Source organism: Heptranchias perlo, chromosome 5 (genome assembly GCF_035084215.1).
Source record: "Heptranchias perlo isolate sHepPer1 chromosome 5, sHepPer1.hap1, whole genome shotgun sequence".
Lineage (NCBI taxonomy): Eukaryota > Metazoa > Chordata > Chondrichthyes > Hexanchiformes > Hexanchidae > Heptranchias > Heptranchias perlo.
Window position 1 is genome coordinate 129,111,770 of NC_090329.1, and position 27,204 is coordinate 129,138,973.

At 53.4% G+C, this 27,204-nt stretch overlaps 1 protein-coding gene across 1 annotated transcript in view; it reads left to right on the plus strand.

Annotated features, from left to right (window-relative positions):
* The first annotated feature begins 9,671 nt into the window (after positions 1–9,671).
* The window catches only part of LOC137322107 (toll-like receptor 5), a 32,128-nt gene continuing 14,595 nt past the window's right edge, over positions 9,672–27,204 (plus strand). The window contains exon 1 of the mRNA XM_067985194.1: positions 9,672–9,740. The gene's annotated coding sequence lies outside the window, so the exon portion shown is untranslated. The remainder of the gene's footprint in view (positions 9,741–27,204) is intronic.

The following is a 27,204-nucleotide window of genomic DNA, read 5'->3' on the forward strand; positions in this document are numbered from 1 at the left end:
CCAGAGTGGTGTGGGGAAGGAGGGTTTACTCTATACCAGAGTGGTGTGGGGAAGGAGGGTTTACGATATACCAGAGTGGTGTGGGGAAGGAGGGATTACTCTATACCAGAGTGGTGTGGGGGAGGAGGGTTTACTCTGTACCAGAGTGGTGTGGGGAAGGAGGGTTGACGATATACCAGAGTGGTGTGGGGAAGGAGGGATTACTCTACACCAGAGTGGTGTGGGGGAGGAGGGTTTACTCTATACCAGAGTGGTGTGGGGAAGGAGGGCTTCCGATTTTCCAGAGTGGTGTGGGGAAGGAGGGTTTACTCTGTACCAGGTTGGTGTGGGGTAGGAGGGTTTACTCTATTCCAGAGTGGTGTCAGAAGGAGGTTTTACTCGATACCAGAGTGGTATGGGGAAGGAGGGTTTACTCTCTACCAGCGTGGTGTGGGGAAGGAGGGTTTACTCTATACCAGAGTGGTGTGGGGAAGGAGGATTTACTCTATACCAGAGTGGTGTGGGGAAGGAGGATTTACTCTGTACCAGAGTGGTTTTGGGAAGGAGGGTTTCCTCTTTCCCAGAGTGCTGTGGGGAAGGAGGATTTACTCTATACCAGAGTGGTGTCGGGAGGGAGGGTTTATTATTTCCCAGAGTGGTGTGTGGAAGGAGGGTTTACTATTTACCAGAGTGGTGTGGGGAAGGAGGATTTACTCTATACCAGAGTGGTGTCGGGAGGGAGGGTTTACTATTTCCCAGAGTGGTGTGTGGAAGGAGGGTTTACTATTTACCAGAGTGGTGTGGGGAAGGAGGATTTACTCTGTACCAGAGTGGTGTGGGGAGGGAGGGTTTACTCTCCCAGGGTGGTGTGGGGAAGGAGGGTTTACTATTTACCAGAGTGGTGTGGGGAAGGAGGGATTACTCTTTTCCAGGGTGGTGTGGAGAAGGAGGGTTTACTCTATACCAGAGTAGTGTGGGGAAGGAGGGTTCACTCTATACCAGAGTGGTGTGGGGAAGGAGGGTTTACTCTTTTCCAGGGTGGTGTGGAGAAGGAGGGTTTACTCTATACCAGAGTAGTGTGGGGAAGGAGGGTTTACTCTATACCAGAGTGGTGTGGGGAAGGAGGGGTTACTCTATACCAGAGTGGTGTGGGGAAGGAGGGATTACTCTTTTCCAGAGTAGTGTGAGGAAGGAGGGGTTACTCTATACCAGAGTGGTGTGGGGAAGGAGGGTTTACTCTATACTAGAGTAGTGTGGGTAAGGAGGGATTACTCTTTTCCAGAGTGGTGTGGGGAAGGAGGGTTTACTCTATACCAGAGTGGTGTGGGGAAGGAGGGTTTACTCTATACCAGAGTGCTGTGGGGAAGGAGGGATTACTCTTTTCCAGAGTAGTGTGAGGAAGGAGGGGTTACTCTATACCAGAGTGGTGTGGGGAAGGAGGGTTTACTCTATACTAGAGTAGTGTGGGTAAGGAGGGATTACTCTTTTCCAGAGTGGTGTGGGGAAGGAGGGTTTACTCTATACCAGAGTGGTATGGGGAAGGAGGGTTTACTGTATATCAGCGTGCTGTGGGGAAGGAGGGATTGCTCTATACCAGAGTGGTGTGAGGAAGGAGGGATTGCTCTGTACCAGAGTGGTGTGGGGAAGGAGGGATTACTCATTTCCAGGGTGGTGTGCGGAAGGAGGGTTTACTCTGTCCCAGGGTGGTGTGGGGAAGGAGGGTTTACTCTTTACCAGAGTGGTGAAGGAAAGGAGGGTTTACTCTATACAAGACTGGTGAGGGGAAGGAGGTTTTACTCTGTACCAGTTTGGTGTGCGGAAGTAGGGTTTACTATATACCAGAGTGGTGTGGGGAAGGAGGGTTTACTATATACCAGAGTGGTGTGGGGAAGGAGGTTTTACTATGTATCAGGCTGATATATTGCCTAACAAACCCTGTGTACATTCTAGTGAATAACACACCCTGTATATATAATAGAGAATAACACACCCTGTATATATAATAGAGAATAACACACCCTGTATATTTTATAAGGAATAACACACCCTGTGTACATTTTGGTGAATAACATACCCTGTATGTATTATCGGGAATAATACACCCAGTATATATTGTAGAGAATAACACACCCTGTATATTATAGAGAATAACGCAACCTATATATATTATAGTGACTAACACACCCTGTATACATTGTAGAGAATAACACACCCTGTATGTTATAGAGAATAGCACACCCTGTATATTATCGAGAATAACGCAACCTGTATATTATTGAGAATAACACACCCTGTATATATATCATAGGGAGTAACACACCCTGTATATATTATAGTGACTAACACACCCGGTATACATTATAGTGAATAACACACCCTGTGTCTATTATAGTGAACATCACCCTGCATATATTATTGAGAATAACACACCCTGTATATATATCATAGGGAGTAACACACCCTGTATATATTATGGTGACTAACACACCCTGTATACATTATGGTGAATAACACACCCTGTGTCTATTATAGTGAACATCACCCTGCATATATTATAGTGAATAACACACCCTGTATATATTGTGGGGAATAACACACCCTGTATATATTATAGGGACTCACACAGCCTGTATATATTATAGGGAATAACACATCCTGTGTATATTGTCGAGAATAACATACCGTGTATATATTATAGGGAATAACACATCCTGTATATATTATAGAGAATAACACATCATGCATACATTGTGGGGAATAGCACACCCTGTATATATTATAGGGATTAACATATCCTGTATATATTATAGAGAATAACACACCCTGTATGTATTATAGGGAATAACATAACCTGTATATATTATAGGGAATAACACACCCTGTATATATTATAGGGAGTAACACACCCTGTATATATTATAGGGAATAACACACCCTGTATACATTATAGGGAATAACACACCCTGTATATATTATAGGGAGTAACACACCCTGTATATATTATAGGGACTAACACACCCTGTATACATTATAGGGAATAACACACCCTGTACATATTATAGGGAGTAACACACCCTGTATATATTATAGGGAATAACACACCCTGTATATATTATAGGGAGTAACACACCCTGTATATACTATAGGGAATAACACATCCTGCATATATTATAGGGAAAACATATCCTGTATACAATATAGAGAATAACACACCCTGTATATATTATAGGGAATAACACACCCTGTATATAATATAGAGAATAACACACCCTGTATATATTATAGGGAATAACACATCCTGCATACATTATAGGGAAAACATATCCTGTATATGTTATTGGGCATAACACATCCTGTATATATTATAGGGAATTACACACCATGTGATTATTATAGGGAATAACACACCCTGTATATACGATAGGGAATAACACATCCTGTATATACTACAGGGAATAACACATCCTGTATATATTATAGAGAGTAACACACGTTGTATCTATTACGTTCGATGTATTGACTTCGATCGAGTGCAGCGATGTGAGGGAGGGGCTGTGTGTGTCGTGAGGGAGGTGCTGTCTCTGTCTGTGAGGGAGTGGCTGTCTTTGTCTGTCTGTGAGGGAGGGGCTGTGCGAGTCTGTGAGGGAGAGGCTGTCTCTGTGTCTGTGTGGGAGGGGCTGTTTCTGTCTTTGTCTCTGTCCCTGTGGGAGGGGCTCTCTCTCTCTCTGTCACTGTGGGAGGGGCTCTCTCTGTCCCTGTGGGAGGGGCTCTCTCTGTCCCTGTGGGAGGGGCTCTCTCTGTCCCTGTGGGAGGGGCTCTCTCTGTCTCTGTCCCTGTGGGAGGGGCTCTCTCTGTCTCTGTCCCTGTGGGAGGGGCTCTCTCTCTCTCTCTGTCCCTGTGGGAGGGGCTCTCTCTCTCTCTCTGTCCCTGTGGGAGGGGCTCTCTCTCTCTCTCTGTCCCTGTGGGAGGGACTCTCTCTCTCTCTCTGTCCCTGTGGGAGGGGCTCTCTCTCTCTCTCTGTCCCTGTGGGAGGGGCTCTCTCTCTCTCTGTCCCTGTGGGAGGGGCTCTCTCTCTCTCTGTCCCTGTGGGAGGGGCTCTCTCTCTCTCTGTCCCTGTGGGAGGGGCTCTCTCTCTCTCTGTCCCTGTGGGAGGGGCTCTCTCTCTCTCTGTCCCTGTGGGAGGGGCTCTCTCTCTCTCTGTCCCTGTGGGAGGGGCTCTCTCTCTCTCTGTCCCTGTGGGAGGGGCTCTCTCTCTCTCTCTCTGTCCCTGTGGGAGGGGCTCTCTCTCTCTCTGTCCCTGTGGGAGGGACTCTCTCTCTCTCTCTGTCCCTGTGGGAGGGGCTCTCTCTCTCTGTCCCTGTGGGAGGGGCTCTCTCTGTCTCTGTCCCTGTGGGAGGGGCTCTCTCTCTCTCTGTCCCTGTGGGAGGGGCTCTCTCTCTCTCTGTCCCTGTGGGAGGGGCTCTCTCTCTCTCTGTCCCTGTGGGAGGGGCTCTCTCTCTCTCTGTCCCTGTGGGAGGGGCTCTCACTCTCTCTGTCCCTGTGGGAGGGGCTCTCTCTCTCTCTGTCCCTGTGGGAGGGGCTCTCACTCTCTCTGTCCCTGTGGGAGGGGCTCTCTCTCTCTCTGTCCCTGTTAGAGGGGCTCTCTCTCTCTCTGTCCCTGTGGGAGGGGCTCTCCCTCTCTGTCCCTGTGGGAGGGGCTCTCTCTCTCTCTGTCCCTGTGGGAGGGGCTCTCTCTCTCTCTCTGTCCCTGTGGGAGGGGCTCTCTCTCTCTCTGTCCCTGTGGGAGGGGCTCTCTCTCTCTCTCTGTCCCTGTGGGAGGGGCTCTCTCTCTCTCTCTGTCCCTGTGGGAGGGGCTCTCTCTCTCTCTGTCCCTGTGGGAGGGGCTCTCTCTCTCTCTCTGTCCCTGTGGAAGGGGCTCTCTCTCTCTCTCTGTCCCTGTGGGAGGGGCTCTCTCTCTCTCTCTGTCCCTGTGGGAGGGGCTCTCTCTCTCTCTCTGTCCCTGTGGGAGGGGCTCTCTCTCTCTCTGTCCCTGTGGGAGGGGCTCTCTCTCTCTCTGTCCCTGTTAGAGGGGCTCTCTCTCTCTGTCCCTGTGGGAGGGGCTCTCTCTCTCTCTGTCCCTGTTAGAGGGGCTCTCTCTCTCTCTGTCTCTGTCCCTGTGGGAGGGGCTCTCTCTGTCTCTGTCCCTGTGGGAGGGGCTCTCTCTGTCTCTGTCCCTGTTAGAGCGGCTCTCTCTCTCTCTGTCTCTGTCCCTGTGGGAGGGGCTCTCTCTCTCTCTGTCTCTGTCCCTGAGGGAGGGGCTCTCTCTCTCTCTGTCCCTGTGGGAGGGGCTCTCTCTCTCTCTGTCCCTGTGGGAGGGGCTCTCTCTCTCTCTGTCCCTGTGGGAGGGGCTCTCTCTGTCTCTGTCCCTGTGGGAGGGGCTCTCTCTCTCTCTCTGTCCCTGTGGGAGGGGCTCTCTCTCTCTCTGTCCCTGTGGGAGGGGCTCTCTCTCTCTCTCTGTCCCTGTGGGAGGGGCTCTCTCTCTCTCTCTGTCCCTGTGGGAGGGGCTCTCTCTCTCTGTCCCTGTGGGAGGGGCTCTCTCTCTCTCTCTGTCCCTGTGGGAGGGGCTCTCTCTCTCTCTCTGTCCCTGTGGGAGGGGCTCTCTCTCTCTCTCTCTGTCCCTGTGGGAGGGGCTCTCTCTCTCTCTCTGTCCCTGTGGGAGGGGCTCTCTCTCTCTCTGTGTCCCTGTGGGAGGGGCTCTCTCTCTCTCTCTCTGTCCCTGTGGGAGGGGCTCTCTCTCTCTCTGTCCCTGTGGGAGGGGCTCTCTCTCTCTCTGTCCCTGTGGGAGGGGCTCTCTCTCTCTCACTCTGTCCCTGTGGGAGGGGCTCTCTCTCTCTCTCTGTCCCTGTGGGAGGGGCTCTCTCTCTCTCTCTGTCCCTGTGGGAGGGGCTCTCTCTCTCTCTCTGTCCCTGTTGGAGGGGCTCTCTCTCTCTCTGTCCCTGTGGGAGGGGCTCTCTCTCTCTCTCTCTGTCCCTGTGGGAGGGGCTCTCTCTCTCTGTCCCTGTGGGAGGGGCTCTCTCTCTCTCTCTGTCCCTGTGGGAGGGGCTCTCTCTCTCTCTCTGTCCCTGTGGGAGGGGCTCTCTCTGTCTCTGTCCCTGTGGGAGGGGCTCTCTCTCTCTCTCTGTCCCTGTGGGAGGGGCTCTCTCTCTCTCTCTCTGTCCCTGTGGGAGGGGCTCTCTCTCTCTCTGTCCCTGTGGGAGGGGCTCTCTCTGTCTCTGTCCCTGTGGGAGGGGCTCTCTCTGTCTCTGTCCCTGTGGGAGGGGCTCTCTCTCTCTCTGTGTCCCTGTGGGAGGGGCTCTCTCTCTCTCTGTCCCTGTGGGAGGGGCTCTCTCTCTCTCTGTGTCCCTGTGGGAGGGGCTCTCTCTCTCTGTGTCCCTGTGGGAGGGGCTCTCTCTCTCTCTGTGTCCCTGTGGGAGGGGCTCTCTCTCTCTCTGTCCCTGTGGGAGGGGCTCTCTCTCTCTCTGTCCCTGTGGGAGGGGCTCTCTCTCTCTCTGTCCCTGTGGGAGGGGCTCTCTCTCTCTCTGTCCCTGTGGGAGGGGCTCTCTCTCTCTCTGTCCCTGTGGGAGGGGCTCTCTCTCTCTCTGTCCCTGTGGGAGGGGCTCTCTCTCTCTCTGTCCCTGTGGGAGGGGCTCTCTCTCTCTCTCTGTCCCTGTGGGAGGGGCTCTCTCTCTCTCTCTGTCCCTGTGGGAGGGGCTCTCTCTCTCTGTCCCTGTGGGAGGGGCTCTCTCTCTCTGTCCCTGTGGGAGGGGCTCTCTCTCTCTGTCCCTGTGGGAGGGGCTCTCTCTCTCTCTCTGTCCCTGTGGGAGGGGCTCTCTCTCTCTCTCTCTGTCCCTGTGGGAGGGGCTCTCTCTCTCTCTCTGTCCCTGTGGGAGGGGCTCTCTCTCTCTCTGTGTCCCTGTGGGAGGGGCTCTCTCTCTCTCTCTCTGTCCCTGTGGGAGGGGCTCTCTCTCTCTCTGTCCCTGTGGGAGGGGCTCTCTCTCTCTCTCTCTGTCCCTGTGGGAGGGGCTCTCTCTCTCTCTCTGTCCCTGTGGGAGGGGCTCTCTCTCTCTCTCTGTCCCTGTGGGAGGGGCTCTCTCTCTCTCTCTGTCCCTGTGGGAGGGGCTCTCTCTCTCTCTGTCCCTGTGGGAGGGGCTCTCTCTCTCTCTCTCTGTCCCTGTGGGAGGGGCTCTCTCTCTCTGTCCCTGTGGGAGGGGCTCTCTCTCTCTCTCTGTCCCTGTGGGAGGGGCTCTCTCTCTCTCTCTCTGTCCCTGTGGGAGGGGCTCTCTCTGTCTCTGTCCCTGTGGGAGGGGCTCTCTCTCTCTCTCTGTCCCTGTGGGAGGGGCTCTCTCTCTCTCTCTCTGTCCCTGTGGGAGGGGCTCTCTCTCTCTCTGTCCCTGTGGGAGGGGCTCTCTCTGTCTCTGTCCCTGTGGGAGGGGCTCTCTCTGTCTCTGTCCCTGTGGGAGGGGCTCTCTCTCTCTCTGTGTCCCTGTGGGAGGGGCTCTCTCTCTCTCTGTCCCTGTGGGAGGGGCTCTCTCTCTCTCTGTGTCCCTGTGGGAGGGGCTCTCTCTCTCTCTGTCCCTGTGGGAGGGGCTCTCTCTCTCTCTGTGTCCCTGTGGGAGGGGCTCTCTCTCTCTCTGTCCCTGTGGGAGGGGCTCTCTCTCTCTCTGTCCCTGTGGGAGGGGCTCTCTCTCTCTCTGTCCCTGTGGGAGGGGCTCTCTCTCTCTCTGTCCCTGTGGGAGGGGCTCTCTCTCTCTCTGTCCCTGTGGGAGGGGCTCTCTCTCTCTCTGTCCCTGTGGGAGGGGCTCTCTCTCTCTCTGTCCCTGTGGGAGGGGCTCTCTCTCTGTCTCTGTCCCTGTGGGAGGGGCTCTCTCTCTCTCTGTCCCTGTGGGAGGGGCTCTCTCTCTCTCTCTGTCCCTGTGGGAGGGGCTCTCTCTCTCTCTGTCCCTGTGGGAGGGGCTCTCTCTGTCTCTGTCCCTGTGGGAGGGGCTCTCTCTCTCTCTGTCCCTGTGGGAGGGGCTCTCTCTCTCTCTGTGTCCCTGTGGGAGGGGCTCTCTCTCTCTCTGTCCCTGTGGGAGGGGCTCTCTCTCTCTCTGTGTCCCTGTGGGAGGGGCTCTCTCTCTCTCTGTCCCTGTGGGAGGGGCTCTCTCTCTCTCTGTGTCCCTGTGGGAGGGGCTCTCTCTCTCTCTGTCCCTGTGGGAGGGGCTCTCTCTCTCTCTGTCCCTGTGGGAGGGGCTCTCTCTCTCTCTGTCCCTGTGGGAGGGGCTCTCTCTCTCTCTGTCCCTGTGGGAGGGGCTCTCTCTCTCTCTGTCCCTGTGGGAGGGGCTCTCTCTCTCTCTCTCTGTCCCTGTGGGAGGGGCTCTCTCTCTCTCTGTCCCTGTGGGAGGGGCTCTCTCTGTCTCTGTCCCTGTGGGAGGGGCTCTCTCTCTCTCTCTCTGTCCCTGTGGGAGGGGCTCTCTCTCTCTCTGTCCCTATGGGAGGGGCTCTCTCTCTCTCTCTCTGTCCCTGTGGGAGGGGCTCTCTCTCTCTCTGTCCCTGTGGGAGGGGCTCTCTCTCTCTCTGTCCCTGTGGGAGGGGCTCTCTCTCTCTCTGTCCCTGTGGGAGGGGCTCTCTCTCTCTCTCTCTGTCCCTGTGGGAGGGGCTCTCTCTGTCTCTGTCCCTGTGGGAGGGGCTCTCTCTCTCTCTCTCTGTCCCTGTGGGAGGGGCTCTCTCTCTCTCTGTCCCTGTGGGAGGGGCTCTCTCTCTCTCTCTCTGTCCCTGTGGGAGGGGCTCTCTCTCTCTCTGTCCCTGTGGGAGGGGCTCTCTCTCTCTCTGTCCCTGTGGGAGGGGCTCTCTCTCTCTCTCTGTCCCTGTGGGAGGGGCTCTCTCTCTCTCTGTCCCTGTGGGAGGGGCTCTCTCTCTCTCTCTCTGTCCCTGTGGGAGGGGCTCTCTCTGTCTCTGTCCCTGTGGGAGGGGCTCTCTCTCTCTGTCTCTGTCCCTGTGGGAGGGGCTCTCTCTCTCTCTCTCTGTCCCTGTGGGAGGGGCTCTCTCTCTCTCTCTCTGTCCCTGTGGGAGGGGCTCTCTCTCTCTCTGTCCCTGTGGGAGGGGCTCTCTCTCTCTCTCTCTGTCCCTGTGGGAGGGGCTCTCTCTCTCTCTGTCCCTGTGGGAGGGGCTCTCTCTCTCTCTGTCCCTGTGGGAGGGGCTCTCTCTCTCTGTGTCCCTGTGGGAGGGGCTCTCTCTCTGTCTCTGTCCCTGTGGGAGGGGCTCTCTCTCTCTCTGTCCCTGTGGGAGGGGCTCTCTCTCTCTCTCTGTCCCTGTGGGAGGGGCTCTCTCTCTCTCTCTGTCCCTGTGGGAGGGGCTCTCTCTCTCTCTCTCTGTCCCTGTGGGAGGGGCTCTCTCTCTCTCTGTCCCTGTGGGAGGGGCTCTCTCTCTCTCTGTCCCTGTGGGAGGGGCTCTCTCTCTCTCTGTGTCCCTGTGGGAGGGGCTCTCTCTCTCTCTCTCTGTCCCTGTGGGAGGGGCTCTCTCTCTCTCTGTCCCTGTGGGAGGGGCTCTCTCTCTCTCTGTCCCTGTGGGAGGGGCTCTCTCTCTCTCTGTCCCTGTGGGAGGGGCTCTCTCTCTCTCTCTCTGTCCCTGTGGGAGGGGCTCTCTCTCTCTCTCTCTATCCCCACAGCCCGGATCAGTTCTCTTGTTCCTGTTGCAGATTCTCCGCGATCCGCGGCTCAGACTTCGCCCCGCGTTCAGCAGGACCGGCCCCCGACTCTCTGTGAGAAGTCAGTAAACACTTTCATTTTAATCTTTATCTTTCCGCCTCAGTTTATCTGGTTGCATTTTTAAAATCTATTTCTTTAAAAGTTCTCCCTGTCCCGAGACAGAGACGAGCCCGAGTTTCACCCATTCGCGTGTGATGCTCTGTCCAGTGTCCGTCCCGAAACTACTCTCACTCACAACTCCGTCACTCTCAGCCCGGACCCGGTCACTCTCACTCACAACTCGGTCACTCTCAGCCCGGACCCGGTCACTCTCACTCACAACTCCGTCACTCTCAGCCCGGACCCGGTCACTCTCACTCACAACTCCGTCACTCTCAGCCCGGACCCGGTCACTCTCACTCACAACTCGGTCGCTCTCAGCCCGGACCCGGTCACTCTCACTCACAACTCGGTCGCTCTCAGCCCGGACCCGGTCACTCTCACTCACAACTCGGTCACTCTCAGCCCGGACCCGGTCACTCTCACTCACAACTCGGTCTCTCTCAGCCCGGACCCGGTCACTCTCACTCACAACTCGGTCACTCTCAGCCCGGACCCGGTCACTCTCACTCACAGCTCCGTCGCTCTCAGCCCGGACCCGGTCACTCTCACTCACAACTCGGTCGCTCTCAGCCCGGACCCGGTCACTCTCACTCACAGCTCCGTCACTCTCAGCCCGGACCCGGTCACTCTCACTCACAACTCGGTCACTCTCAGCCCGGACCCGGTCACTCTCACTCACAACTCGGTCACTCTCAGCCTGGACCCGGTCACTCTCACTCACAACTCGGTCACTCTCACTCACAACTCGGTCGCTCTCAGTCACAACTCGGTCACTCTCACTCACAACTCGGTCGCTCTCAGCCCGGACCCGGTCACTCTCACTCACAACTCGGTCGCTCTCAGCCCGGACCCGGTCACTCTCACTCACAACTCGGTCACTTTCAGCCCGGACCCGGTCACTCTCAGCCCGGACCCGGTCACTCTCAGCCCGGACCCGGTCACTCTCACTCACAACTCAGTCACTCTCACTCACAACTCGGTCACTCTCACTCACAACTCGGTCACTCTCAGCCCGGACCCGGTCACTCTCACTCACAACTCGGTCGCTCTCAGCCCGGACCCGGTCACTCTCACTCACAACTCGGTCGCTCTCAGCCCGGACCCGGTCACTCTCACTCACAACTCGGTCGCTCTCAGCCCGGACCCGGTCACTCTCACTCACAACTCGGTCGCTCTCAGCCCGGACCCGGTCACTCTCACTCACAACTCGGTCACTCTCAGCCCGGACTCGGTCACTCTCAGCCCGGACCCGGTCACTCTCACTCACAACTCGGTCGCTCTCAGCCCGGACCCGGTCACTCTCACTCACAACTCGGTCGCTCTCAGCCCGGACCCGGTCACTCTCACTCACAACTCGGTCGCTCTCAGCCCGGACCCGGTCACTCTCACTCACAACTCGGTCGCTCTCAGCCCGGACCCGGTCACTCTCACTCACAACTCGGTCGCTCTCAGCCCGGACCCGGTCACTCTCACTCACAACTCGGTCGCTCTCAGCCCGGACCCGGTCACTCTCACTCACAACTCGGTCGCTCTCAGCCCGGACCCGGTCACTCTCACTCACAACTCGGTCGCTCTCAGCCCGGACCCGGTCACTCTCACTCACAACTCGGTCGCTCTCAGCCCGGACCCGGTCACTCTCACTCACAACTCGGTCACTCTCAGCCCGGACCCGGTCACTCTCACTCACAGCTCCGTCACTCTCAGCCCGGACCCGGTCACTCTCACTCACAACTCGGTCGCTCTCAGCCCGGACCCGGTCACTCTCACTCACAGCTCCGTCACTCTCAGCCCGGACCCGGTCACTCTCACTCACAACTCGGTCACTCTCAGCCCGGACCCGGTCACTCTCACTCACAACTCGGTCACTCTCAGCCCGGACCCGGTCACTCTCACTCACAACTCGGTCACTCTCACTCACAACTCGGTCGCTCTCAGTCACAACTCGGTCACTCTCACTCACAACTCGGTCGCTCTCAGCCCGGACCCGGTCACTCTCACTCACAACTCGGTCGCTCTCAGCCCGGACCCGGTCACTCTCACTCACAACTCGGTCACTTTCAGCCCGGACCCGGTCACTCTCAGCCCGGACCCGGTCACTCTCAGCCCGGACCCGGTCACTCTCACTCACAACTCAGTCACTCTCACTCACAACTCGGTCACTCTCAGCCCGGACCCGGTCACTCTCACTCACAACTCGGTCGCTCTCAGCCCGGACCCGGTCACTCTCACTCACAACTCGGTCGCTCTCAGCCCGGACCCGGTCACTCTCACTCACAACTCGGTCGCTCTCAGCCCGGACCCGGTCACTCTCACTCACAACTCGGTCGCTCTCAGCCCGGACCCGGTCACTCTCACTCACAACTCGGTCGCTCTCAGCCCGGACCCGGTCACTCTCACTCACAACTCGGTCGCTCTCAGCCCGGACCCGGTCACTCTCACTCACAACTCGGTCGCTCTCAGCCCGGACCCGGTCACTCTCACTCACAACTCGGTCACTCTCAGCCCAGACTCGGTCACTCTCAGCCCGGACTCGGTCACTCTCAGCCCGGACTCGATCGCCCTCAGCCCGGACTCGATCGCCCTCAGCCCGCTCTCGGTGACCCTCAATCACTGTTGTAATGTAGTGAATTTGGCAGGGAGTTGTTGGATCATGGAATGCTTTTCCCCAGGGAGCGGTTGATGCAAAGACCATTGCATCGTTCCAGGGGAAATTGGATAAATATTCGAAGCAGAGGAAGATACAGGGCTATTGGGAGAGAGAGCAGGGCATTGGGATTGTTCTTGCAAAGAACTGGCACAGGCACGATGGGCTGAATGACCTCCTCCTACACTGTAAGATTCAATAATTCGATAATTACCAGCCTGTGCCTGGGCAGCACCAGATTAAATGGAATTTTGCTTTTGAAAATGTGATTTCCCATTTTTTTTAAATGAGTGGGAGATTTGTTTTGTGTGGTTTTAAGAGGGTTTGATTCCAGATGTGAATGGGATTATTGCTCCCTCTCTGCCCCCAGCAAAGTATTTCTAGGTCTGGGATCGCACGGCTAAGATATAGAGTAACGTTCCCTGTGCACTGATTGCGGTGGGGAGCTCCCTCTGCTGAATCTGTATGATGTTCCCATCTCCTACACCAGCCCTCTCCATCATCACAGACAAGCACAGCTGAGGAAGGCCATTCAGCCCATCTAACTCATTCCTTTCAAACCATCCAACAATCCCTTGTCCCATAAGAACATAAGAAATAAGAAATACGGCCCCTCCAGCCTGCTCCGCCATTTAATCAGATCATGGCTGACCTTCGACCTCCACTCCACTTACCCGTCTGCGCCCCCTACCAGTCTGCAGCCCCCTTGCCCGTCTACGCCCCTTGCCCATCTGCGCCCCCTCGCCCGTCTGCAGCCCCCTCATCCGTCTACGCCCCTTACCAGTCTGCACCCCCTCGCCCGTCTGCGCTCACTCGCCCGTCTGCAGCCCCCTCGCCCGTCTGCAGCCCCCTCGCCCGTCTGCAGCCCCCTCGCCCGTCTACGCCCACTCGCCCGTCTGCAGTCCCCTCGCCCGTCTGCGCCCACTCGCCCGTCTGCAGCCCCCTCACCCGTCTGCAGCCCCCTCACCCGTCTGCAGCCCCCTCACCCATCTGCAGCCCCCTCACCCATCTGCAGCCCCCTCACCCATCTGCAGCCCCCTCACCCGTCTGCAGCCCCCTCACCCGTCTGCAGCCCCCTCACCCGTCTGCAGCCCCCTCGCCCGTCTGCAGCCCCCTCGCCCGTCTGCAGCCCCCTCGCCCGTCTGCAGCCCCCTCGCCCGTCTACACCCCCTCGCCCGTCTGCAGCCCCCTCGCCCGTCTGCAGCCCCCTCGCCCGTCTGCAGCCCCCTCGCCCGTCTGCAGCCCCCTCGCCCGTCTGCAGCCCCCTCGCCCGTCTGCAGCCCCCTCGCCCGTCTGCAGCCCCCTCGCCCGTCTGCAGCCCCCTCGCCCGTCTGCAGCCCCCTCGCCCGTCTACACCCCCTCGCCTTTTCAAGCTCCCTTGCACTTTGACCTCCAGTTCCTTGCCCAATCTGTTAAAGCCCCAATATAAATAGTAACTGTTGTTGTTGTTGAACTGGATTCACGTGAAGCAGAGAAAAGAGGCTGAAGAGGAGAATCTGGTGGGAGTGTTCACAGATTCACGGACTCACAGTATATCTGCTGGCTGGTGAATTGATAATTAAGGATTAGTACTAGAAGCATAAAGGAAGAGAATCATTAGGTGCAGAAGATGATTAGAATATGGAGGGGGGAGGGAGGTGCTGTGTAAAGTGCAGGAACTGATATTAGAACATAGGATGACTCAAGGGAGAAGGAAGGGCCATTTAACCCATGGGCACTGGTCCCTCTAATACCTCGACTGTCCCGAATGATTTTGCCTCCACTCTTCCCAACTGGCAGATTATGAAGAACATTTCTTCCTGATCCCTGCTTTTGAAAGAACGTTTCATTCATTGAAAGCTGTGATTTATTTTTCAATGCCTTGGGGCCCGCCTTCCCTGGGCTGTTTCACATGAAGTGAGGTCTCCCCGTCACATCTCCTTCGTCTACCGGGAGACGATTGGCTGATACGTGGAGCACTCACTGTTCTGAATCCCTCTCACAACTGCCCTCAAAACACACAGAGCTGTGGGATTGCAGGAGGTGAATGACTGACTGGAATCTCAAAACTCAAGACCCCTCCCTGCTCCTCCCACAATGAACTGGAGTGCTGCACACCTTTCACAAGGGGAGAGCAGGAAACGCAGTGTCAGCAGATTGTGTGTCCCAAGCACAATAGGAGCACTGTGCAGGGCAATCGGGCCCTGAGAGACGGAGAACATCCCAAAATACTGACTCAGCTCCTGGAGGGAAAGGAGCACAGTGGAAGAGGAAGAATGTCACAGAAACCAATGACGTGAGTCAAGGAACAGAGAGACTTCAGCAGCTGTAAGTCAGGCGGGGAGCAGACAGCAGAATAAATAACCACAGGCACGGGAAGTACGCAGGAGGAGGACAACACAGGGCTCAGGTATATCAGGAAGAGCTATCGAACAAGCAGCATTATATCGTTACAGTCTGAGTGAGGAATACAAGTCCCCACAGAGAAACAACAGTGGATTTAACAACATCTGATTGATTGACAATCACTGACCGACTGATATCACACTCCCTGTTACACTGGGATTGTTACTGATATCACACTCCCTGTTACAGTGGGATTGTTACTGATATCACACTCGCTGTTACAGTGCGATTGTTACTGATATCACACGCCCTGTTACAGTGGGATTGTCACTGATATCACACTCCCTGTTACAGTGGGATTGTCACTGAAATCACATTCCCTGTTACAGTGGGATTGTTACTGATATCACACGCCCTGTTACAGTGGGATTGTCACTGATATCACACGCCCTGTTACAGTGGGATTGTTACTGATATCACACGCCCTGTTACAGTGGGATTGTCACTGATATCACACTCCCTGTTACAGTGGGATTGTCACTGAAATCACATTCCCTGTTACAGTGGGATTGTCACTGATATCACACTCCCTGTTACAGTGGGATTGTCACTGATATCACACTCCCTGTTACAGTGGGATTGTCACTGATATCACACGCCCTGTTACAGTGGGATTGTTACTGATATCACACGCCCTGTTACAGTGGGATTGTTACTGATATCACACTCCCTGTTACAGTGGGATTGTCACTGAAATCACATTCCCTGTTACAGTGGGATTGTCACTGATATCACACTTCCTGTTACACTGGGATTGTCACTGATATCACACTCCCTGTTACACTGGGATTGTTACTGATATCACACTCCCTGTTACAGTGGGATTGTCACTCATATCACACTCCCTGTTACAGTGGGATTGTTACTGATATCACACTCCCTGTTACAGTGGGATTGTCACTGATATCACACTCCCTGTTACAGTGGGATTGTTACTGATATCACACTCCCTGTTACAGTGGGATTGTCACTGATATCACACTCCCTGTTACAGTGGGATTATTATTGATATCACACTCCCTGTTACACTGGGATTGTCACTGATATCACACTCCCTGTTACAGTGGGATTGTCACTGATATCACATTCGCTGTTACAGTGGGATTGTCACTGATATCACACTTCCTGTTACACTGGGATTGTCACTGATATCACACTCCCTGTTACACTGGGATTGTCACTGATATCACACTCCCTGTTACAGTGGGATTGTCACTGATATCACACTCCCTGTTACAGTGGGATTGTCACTGATATCACACTCCCTGTTACAGTGGGATTGTTACTGATATCACACTCCCTGTTACAGTGAGATTGTCACTGATATCACACTCCCTGTTACAGTGAGATTGTCACTGATATCACACGCCCTGTTACAGTGGGATTGTTACTGATATCACACTCCCTGTTACAGTGGGATTGTCACTGATATCACACTCCCTGTTACACTGGGATTGTTACTGATATCACACTCCCTGTTACAGTGAGATTGTCACTGATATCACACTCCCTGTTACAGTGGGATTGTTACTGATATCACACTCCCTGTTACAGTGAGATTGTCACTGATATCACACTCCCTGTTACAGTGGGATTGTTACTGATATCACACTCCCTGTTACAGTGAGATTGTCACTGATATCACACTCCCTGTTACAGTGGGATTGTCACTGATATCACACTCCCTGTTACAGTGAGATTGTCACTGATATCACACGCCCTGTTACAGTGGGATTGTCACTGATATCACACTCCCTGTTACAGTGAGATTGTCACTGATATCACACTCCCTGTTACAGTGGGATTGTTACTGATATCACACTCCCTGTTACAGTGGGATTGTTACTGATATCACACTCAACGTTATAGTGGGATTGTCACTGATATCACACTCCCTGTTACAGTGGGATTGTCACTGATATCACACTCCCTGTTACAGTGGGATTGTCACTGATATCACACTCCCTGTTACAGTGGGATTATCACGGATATCACACTCCCCGTTACAGTGGGATTGTCACTGATATCACACTCCCCGTTACAGTGGGATTGTTACCGATATCACACTCCCTGTTACAGTGGGATTGTCACTGATATCACACTCCATGTTACAGTGGGATTGTCACTGATATCACACTCCCTGTTACACTGGGATTGTCACCGATATCACACTCCCTGTTACAGTGGGATTGTCACTGATATCACACTCCCTGTTATAGTGGGATTGTCACTGATATCACACTCCCTGTTATAGTGGGATTGTTACCGATATCACACTCCCTGTTACAGTGGGATTGTCACTGATATCACACTCCCTGTTACAGTGGGATTGTCACTGATATCACGTTCCCTGTTACAGTGGGGTTGTCACTGATATCACACTCCTTGTTACAGTGGGATTGTCACTGATATCACACTCCCTGTTACAGTGGGATTGTCACTGATATCACACTCCCTGTTACAGTGGGATTGTCACTGATATCACACTCCCTGTTACAGTGGGATTGTCACTGATATCACACTCCCTGTTGCAGTGGGATTGTTGCTGATATCTCACTCCCTGTTACAGTGGGATTGTTGCTGATTATTACTGTGGGAGGAATCAATCACAATAGTCCAAAGTGCTTCGAGGAAATTCAGGTTAATTTGTAACCAGAGACCATCCTGCAACTATAACTTGTAATCCGGGCTCGGAAAATCACGATGTGGAATCTGTATGGGTGGAGCTAAGAAACACCAAGGGGCAGAAAACGTTGCTGGGGGTTGTCTATAGGCCCCCAAACAGTAGTGGAGATGTAAGGGAGGGCATTAAACAGGAGATTAGAGACGCATGCAAGAAGGGTACAACTATAATCATGGGTGACTTTAATTTACATATAGATTGGTCAAACCAAATTAGCAATAATACTGTGGGGGAGGAATTCCTGGAGTGTGTACGTGATGGTTTTCTAGACCAATACGTTGAGGAACCAACTAGAGAACACGCGATCCGAGACTGGGTATAGTGCAATGAGAAAGGATTAATTAACAATCTTGTTGTGTGGGGTCCCTTAGGGAAGAGCGACCATAACATGATAGAATTCCTCATTAAGGTGGAGAGTGAAGTAATTGAATCCGAAACTAGGGTCCTGAATCTAAATAAAGGAAATTACGAAAGTATGAGGTGCGAGTTGGCTATGATAGATTGGGGAACTTTACTAAAGGGGATGACGGTGGATAGGCAATGGCTAATATTTAAAGAACGTGTGCAGGAATCACAACAATTATTCATTCCTGTCTGGCACAAAAATGAAACAGGAAAGGTGGCTCAACCGTGGCTTACAAAATAAATTAGGGATAGTATTAGATCCAAAGTGGAGACTTATGAAATTGCCAGAAAAAGCGGCAAGCCTGAGGATTGGGAGCAGTTTAGAATTCAGCAAAGGAGGTCAAAGAGATTGATTAAGAGGGGAAAAATAGAGTATGAGAGTAAACTAGCAGGGAACATAAAAACTGATAGTAAAAGCTTCTATAAATATGTCAAGAGAAAAAGATTAGTTCAGACAAATGTGGGTCCCTTAAAGTCAGAAATGGGGGAAATTATAATGGGGAACAAAGAAATGGCAGAACAATTAAACACATACTTTGGTTTTGTCTTCACAAAGGAGGACACAAATAACCTCCCAGAAATGTTAGGGAACCAAGGGTCTAGTGAGAGGGAGGAACTGAAGGAAACCAGTATTAGTAAAAAATAGTGCCAGGGAAATTAATGGGGCTTAAGGCTGAGAAATCCCCAGGGCCTGATAATCTACATCCCAGAGTACTAAAGGAAGTGGCCCTGGAAATAGTGGATGCATTGGTGATCATCTTCCAAAATTCTATCGAATCTGGAACAGTTCGTACAGATTGGAGGGTGGCAAATGTAACCCCACTATTTAAAAAAGGAGGGAGAGAAAAAACACGGAAATACAGACCAGTTAGCCTAACATTAGTAGTGGGGAAAATGCTAGAGTCTATTATAAAAGATGTGATAACAGAACACTTGGAGGGCATTAACGGGATTGGACAAAGTCAGCGTCAGCGTGGGTTTATGAAAGGGAAATCATGCTTAACAAATCTACTGGAGTTTTTTGAGGATGTAACTAGTAGAGTAGATAGGGGAGAACCAGTGGATGTGGTGTACTTGGATTTTCAGAAGGCTTTTGATAAGGTCCCACACAAGAGGTTAGTGTGCAAAATTAAAGTACAGGGGATTGGGGGGAATATACTGGCATGGATTGAGAATTGGTTGACAGACAGGAAACGGAGAGTAGGAATAAACGGGTCTTTTTCCGGGTGGCAGGCAGTGACTAGTGGGGTACTGCAGGGATCAGTGCTTGGGCCCCAGCTATTCACAATATATATCAATGATTTGGATGAGGGAACTGAATGTAACATTTCCAAGTTTGCAGACGACACAAAGCTGGGGTGGAATGTGAGCTGTGAGGAGGATGCAAAGAGGCTCCAATGTGATTTAGACAAGTTAGTTGAGTAGGCAAGAACATGGCAGATGCAGTATAACATGGATAAATGTGAGGTTATCCACTTTGGTTGTAAAAACAGAAAGACAGATGATTATCTGAATGGTGATAGATGGGGAAAAGGGGAGGTGCAACGAGACCTGGATGTCCTTGTACACCAGTCGCTGAAAGCGAGCATTCAGGTGCAGCAAGCAGTTAGGAAGGCGAATGGTATGTTGGCCTTCATTGCAAGGGGATTTGAGTACAGGAGCAGGGATGTCTTACTACAGTTATACAGGGCCTTGGTGAGACCACATTGGGAGTATTGTGTGCAGTTTTGGTCTCCTTATCTGAGGAAGGATGTCCTTGCCATGGAGGGAGTGCAACGAAGGTTTACCAGACTGATTCCTGGGATGGCAAGACTGACGTATGAGGAGAGATTGGGTCGACTAGGCCTATATTCACTAGAGTTTAGAAGAATGAGAGGTGATCTCTTCAAAACATATAAAATTCTAACAGGACTAGACAGACTAGATGCAGGGAGGATGTTCCCGATGGCTGGGGAGTCCAGAACCAGGGGTCACAGTCTCAGGATACAGGGTATGTCATTTAGAACCGAGATGAGGAGAAATTTGTTCACTCAGAGGGTGGTGAACCTGTGGAATTCTCTACCACAGAAGGCAGTGGAGGCCAAGTCATTAAATATATTCAAGAAGGAGATAGATATATTTCTTAATGCTAAAGGGATCAAGGGATATGGGGAAAAAGCGGGAACAGGGTGCTGAGTTAGACGATCAGCAATGATCATTTTGAATGGCGGAGCAGGCCCGAAGGGCCGAATGGCCTACTCTTGCTGCTATTATCTATGTTTAAAGCTGCACCTTTTCTTTTATAATTAAATCTCATTTTGTCAATGATTTTAAATAAATGCAAAGGTTGTTGCTCGGTGAATTGAAAGCAGATATCAGTGTCCTTGGAAGGGGTTATCTTTTTTACTGCAGGAACAAAACGACGGGGCCGGATATCAGATGCAGGCAGCGTTCTCAACACACGTCAATGTTGCTTTCACGGAAATTCTTTAAAGAGGAACATTCATACCGTGAGACAGCATTTCCCTTCGTTCATTTGAATTTTTAGTTGGTCCAGTATTTCCAGATCGTTGTGATCAACTTTTTGTGGAGTTCTCCCTCAGTTTCTAATTGTTTCTTAAGTTTTATAATTTCCTGTCCCTGCCATAACACAACCTCAGCTTTCGAATTCATTATTCTCCACATTCTTTTTGTTGTTATGATCTGAACCAACTCTCCGAGCTGTTGGAGGTTTCCGATCGATGAGACACCACATATACTTCCTTTATCTGTTCCATTTATCAGTCATGTTTTTTAGCCAATTAAACACAAAGTAAAACGGGGTGTGCTGTCAGAGCTACCAGCTTTCACATTTTAGTACAACCAAGATTAATCCCAAAATGCTCAAAATCAATGCCCTGTACTGGATAACAAGATATCGTTCTTCGATTTACAGTTACACAAATTAACTCCTTACACATTAATTCACACTCACCGATACTCAACACAACTTCAAACAGATTAATTCACACTCACCAATACTCAACACAACTTCAAACAGATTGGGCTCCATTTTAGCACCCGCTATCGGGTGCGTTCCTGGCGGGGGGGCTCCAAAAATCGGGGAATCCTGGAGCGGGTTCGGAGCCCGGCTCCAACCCGCCCACTTCCAGATTCCCCACAGATGCACCGACGTGCGCGCGCAGCCCCCACATGTGGGACTCCCGCAGGCAATTAAAGCCAGCGGGGTGCCACTTAAAAGTATTTACTGAGGTATTTCAGGTCATTAACTGACCTGATTAAGTGAATATGTCTGGAGGGGTCGGATTTTATAGACAATTGGGACTGTTTCCCATACTGGGGGAAACACTCCCAGTTCAAATGGAGGTGTTGCAGCCACCAGCCTGTGGCAGCTGCAAAGGTCCATTTGACAGGTTGGGAGGAGGGGGGAGGGGGGAGGGGGGAGACCCTCACTCATTGCAGGAGGCCACTCTGTCACTTGGGACAAAGTTTGGCCTCCACCACCCTCCTCCTGACAAGAAAATTCACCAACTTGCACACTTACCCCGGGGTCCAGAGACATGTACCTACCTTGCGGACCCCCTCAGATGTACATCTTCCAGATGGGGGCCGCCGTAGCTGCAGTCATGACCTCCTCGGAGGGCGAACAGCCTCGCCGTCCACCTCTGACACGTGGAGCTCCACAACACAGTGCTGTGACACATCCACCTGCACAGCAGGAGGGAGGGCAACCGCAGAGAGAGATGCGTCACAGAGGGCACTACCCTCGCCACAGGGTCTACAGACCGAGGCTCAGCTTCCTGGACCTCTCTGAGCAGCAGTGCACACGGAGGCTCAGAGTCACTCGACATGTAGTCGTGGACATCTGCAGCCTCCTTCATGCCAAGCTGCTCCTGGCTGGCCCGAGCACCATCTTCTTACCTGTCACTGTCAAAGTCACCACTGCCCTCAACAACTTCTCCTCCGCATCCTTCCAGGGTGCCACCGGGGACATCGCCGACGTCTCCACAAAAGAGCCCTGCAAATACACCTACACCACTCTGCAAGGAGGCAATGGGTGGCATCAGGTGTGGGTCTTCATTGTGATCCTCATGAAAGGGCATTATTGCACAAACCAGACAAGATTCGCAAAGACGTGGCAGTCGTGGTGCCAATATAATATGTAATGTGAGTTGGTCAGAAATTCAATATAAGTAAAAACCATGACAAACCCTCAAACACCCTTGTGCATCCCCTTCATGCTCACGAGACGTTTGCCTCACGCTGCCTACTGCACATATGTGATGCATGGCCTGTGGCTGCAGCACAGGTAGTGGCAGGTTGAGTGAGGCTGACCGTGAAAGAGATGCACGAGAGGGTGAGTATGAGAGAGAGCCATGAGATTGTATGAGGATTGGGTTGAGTGGTAGTGGTGGGATGAGTACTGGCGAGGTGAGTAAGTGCAGGTACGATGAGGATGAGGTTTGAGTGGGTGTGAGGGGTGATGTGACAGAGTAGTGTTGGCAGTGCAGAAGGAGATGTGGGGTGGGGGCGGTGATGTGCCAGACGGAGTGTAGGGAAATTAGTAAGTATACTCACTTTGGCTGACCTACTTAGGTCATTGTAGCGCCTCCTGCACTGTATGCAGTGGGCGATATGTTGGTGGTGCAGGTGACCTCCTCTGCCCCCTCGAGCCAGGCCTTCCTGGTGGCAGAGGCAGGCCGCTTCCTCCCGGCCGCCGGGGGGAAGATCTCTGTCCTCCCCCTCCTCCTCACCCATCCAATGATACCTGGAGTGAGGCATCATTAAACTGGGAGCAGCCTTCCCCCTGGGCTGCTCCATGCTGTCATTTTTCCTATTTGTTGCAGCATCTGTCAGTGGAGGACTGCCCCTTTAAATAGAGCTCCTCCAGCTGACAGATCTTACTGCGCATGCGCAGTCAGCCCGACGCGCAGATCAGCAGTGGGGAACCCGGAAGACCAGGTAAATGGATCCAATTGGGCTGCGATCGTGCACGGGGCAGACTGATTTCACCGGGCGCGTTACCCACGCACCCAATGGACCCCCCGCCGCGAACCCGCAGCCCTGGCAATATCGAGCATTAATTCACACTCACCAATACTCAACACAACTTCAAACAGATTGGGCTCCATTTTAGCACCCGCTATCGGGTGCGTTCCTGGCGGGGGGGCTCCGAAAATCGGGGAATCCCAGAGCGGGTTCGGAGCCCGGCTCCAACCCGCCCACTTCCAGGTTCCCCACAGATGCACCGATGTGCGCGCGCAGCCCCCGCATGTGGGACTCCCGCAGGCAATTAAAGCCGGCGGGGTGCCACTTAAAAGTATTTACTGAGGTATTTCAGGTCATTAACTGACCTGATTAAGTGAATATGTCTGGAGGGGTCGGATTTTATAGACAATTGGGACTGTTTCCCATACTGGGGGAAACACTCCCAGTTCAAATGGAGGTGTTGCAGCCACCAGCCTGTGGCAGTTGCAAAGGTCCATTTGACAGGTTGGGGGGGGAGGGGGGAGGGGGGAGACCCTCACTCATTGCAGGAGGCCACTCTGTCACTTGGGACAAAGTTTGGCCTCCACCACCCTCCTCCTGACAATCAAAGTCACCAACTTGCACACTTACCCTGGGGTCCAGAGACATGTACCTACCTTGAGGACCCCCTCAGATGTACATCTTCCGGATGGGGGCCGCCGTAGCTGCAGTCATGACCTCCTCGGAGGGCGAACAGCATCACCAGCCTTGCCGTCCACCTCTGACACGTGGAGCTCCACAACACAGTGCTGTGACACATCCACCTGCACAGCAGGAGGGAGGGCAACCGCAGAGAGAGACGCGTTGCAGAGGGCACTACCCTCGCCACAGGGTCTACAGACCGAGGCTCAGCTCCCCGGACACCTCTGAGGAGCAGTGCACACGGAGGCTCAGAGTCACCCGACAAGTAGTCGTGGACATCTGCAGCCTCCTTCATGCCGAGCTGCTCCCGGCTGGCCCGAGCACCATCTTCTTACCTGTCATTGTCAAAGTCACCACTGCCCTCAACAACTTCTCCTCCGCATCCTTCCAGGGTGCCACCGGGGACATCACCGACGTCTCTCAGTCGTCTGCACAAAAGAGCCCTGCAAATACACCTACACCCACTCTGCAGTGACACAATGGGTGGCATCAGTTGTGGGTCTTCATTGTGATCCTCAGGAACGGGCATTATTGCACAAACCAGACAAGATTCGCAAAGACGTGGCAGTAGTGGTGCCAATATAATATGTGATGTGAGTTGGTCAGAAATTCAATATCAGTAAAAACCATGACAAACCCTCAAACACCCTTGTGCATCCCCTTCATGCTCACGACACGTTTGCCTTACGCTGCCTACTGCACATATGTGATGCATGCCCTGTGGCTGCAGCACAGGTAGTGGCAGGTTGAGTGAGGCTGATCGTGAAAGAGATGCACGAGAGGGCGAGTATGAGATAGAGCCATGAGATTGTATGAGGATTGGGTTTAGTGGTAGTGGCGGGATGAGTACTGGCGAGGTGAGTAAGTGCAGGTAAGATGAGGATGAGCTTTGAGTGGGTGTGAGGAGTGATGTGACAGAGTAGTGTTGGCAGTGCAGAAGGAGATGTGGGGTGGGGGCGGTGATGTGTCAGACGGAGTGTAGGGGAATGAGTAAGTGTACTCACTTTGGCTGACCTACTTAGGTCATTGTAGCGCCTCCTGCATTGTATGCAGTGGGCGATATGTTGGTGGTGCAGGTGACCCCCTCTGCCCCCTCGAGCCAGGCCTTCCTGGTGACAGAGGCAGGCCGCTTCCTCCCGCCCGCCGGGGGGAAGATCTCTGTCCTCCCCCTCCTCCTCACCCCATCCAATGATACCTGGAGTGAGGCATCATTAAACCTGGGAGCAGCCTTCCCCCTGGGCTGCTCCATGCTGTCATTTTTCCTATTTCTTGCAGCATCTGTCAGTGGAGGACTGCCCCTTTAAATAGAGCTCCTCCAGCTGACAGACCTTACTGCGCATGCGCAGCCCGCCCGACGAGCAGATCAGCAGTGGGGAACCCGGAAGACCAGGTAAGTGGATCCAATTAGGCTGCGATCGTGCGCGGGGCAGACTGATTTCACCGGGCGCGTTACCCACGCACCCAATAGACCCCCCGCCGCGAACCCGCAGCCCTGGCAATATCGAGCATTAATTCACACTCACCAATACTCAACACAACTTCAAACAGATTGGGCTCCATTTTAGCACCCGCTATCGGGTGCGTTCCTGGTGGGGGGCTCCGAAAATCGGGGAATCCCGGAGCGGGTTCGGAGCCCGGCTCCAACCCGCCCACTTCCAGGTTCCCCACAGATGCACCGACGTGCGCGCGCAGCCCCCGCATGTGGGAATCCCGCAGGCAATTAAAGCCAGCGGGGTGCCACTTAAAAGTATTTACTGAGGTATTTCAGGTCATTAACAGACCTGATTAAGTGAATATGTCTGGAGGGGTCGGATTTTATAGACAATTGGGACTGTTTCCCATACTGGGGGAAACACTCCCAGTTCAAATGGAGGTGTTGCAGCCACCAGCCTGTGGCAGCTGCAAAGGTCCATTTGACAGGTTGGGGGGGGAGGGGGGAGGGGGGAGACCCTCACTCATTGCAGGAGGCCACTCTGTCACTTGGGACAAAGTTTGGCCTCCACCACCCTCCTCCTGACAAGAAAATTCACCAACTTGCACACTTACCCCGGGGTCCAGAGACATGTATCTACCTTGCGGACCCCCTCAGATGTACATCTTCCAGATGGGGGCCGCCGTAGCTGCAGTCATGACCTCCTCGGAGGGCGAACAGCATCACCAGCCTTGCCGTCCACCTCTGACACGTGGAGCTCCACAACACAGTGCTGTGACACATCCACCTGCACAGCAGGAGGGAGGGCAACCGCAGAGAGAGATGCGTCACAGAAGGCACTACCCTCGCCACAGGGTCTACAGACCGAGGCTCAGCTTCCTGGACCTCTCTGAGGAGCAGTGCACACGGAGGCTCAGAGTCACTCGACATGTAGTCGTGGACATCTGCAGCCTCCTTCATGCCGAGCTGCTCCCGGCTGGCCCGAGCACCATCTTCTTACCTGTCGTTGTCAAAGTCACCACTGCCCTCAACAACTTCTCCTCCGCATCCTTCCAGGGTGCCACCGGGGACATCGCCAACGTCTCTCAGTCGTCTGCACAAAAGAGCCCTGCAAATACACCTACACCCACTCTGCAGTGACACAATGGGTGGCATCAGTTGTGGGTCTTCATTGTGATCCTCAGGAAAGGGCATTATTGCACAAACCAGACAAGATTCGCAAAGACGTGGCAGTAGTGGTGCCAATATAATATGTAATGTGAGTTGGTCAGAAATTCAATATAAGTAAAAACCATGACAAACCCTCAAACACCCTTGTGCATCCCCTTCATGCTCACAACACGTTTGCCTCACGCTTCCGACTGCACATATGTGATGCATGGCCTGTGGCTGCAGCACAGGTAGTGGCAGGTTGAGTGAGGCTGACTGTGAAAGAGATGCACGAGAGGGTGAGTATGAGATAGAGCCATGAGATTGTATGAGGATTGGGTTTAGTGGTAGTGGCGGGATGAGTACTGGCGAGGTGAGTAAGTGCAGGTAAGATGAGGATGAGGTTTGAGTGGGTGTGAGGGGTGATGTGACAGAGTAGTGTTGGCAGTGCAGAAGGAGATGTGGGGTGGGGGCGGTGATGTGGCAGACGGAGTGTAGGGGAATGAGTAAGTGTACTCACTTTGGCTGACCTACTGAGGTCATTGCAGCGCCTCCTGCACTGTATGCAGGTGGGCGATATGTTGGTGGTGCTGGTGACCTCCTCTGCCACTTCGAGCCAGGCCTTCTTGGTGGCAGAGGCAGGCCGCTTCCTCCCGCCCGCTGTGGGGGAAGATCTCTGTCCTCCCCCTCCTCCTCACCCCATCTAATGATACCTGGAGTGAGGCATCATTAAACTGGGAGCAGCCTTCCCCCTGGGCTGCTCCATGTTGTAATTTTTCCTATTTGTTGCAGCATCAGTCAGTGGAGGACTGCCCCTTTAAATAGAGCTCCTCCAGCTGACAGATCTTACTGCGCATGCGCAGTCCGCCCGACACGCAGATCAGCAGTGGGGAACCCGGAAGACCAGGTAAGTGGATCCAATTAGGCTGCGATCGCGCGCGGGGCAGACTGATTTCACCGGGCGCGTTACCCACGCGCCCAATAGACCCCCCGCCGCGAACCCGCAGCCCTGGCAATATCGAGCATTAATTCACACTCACCGATACTCAACACAACTTAAACTTCAAATCACTCG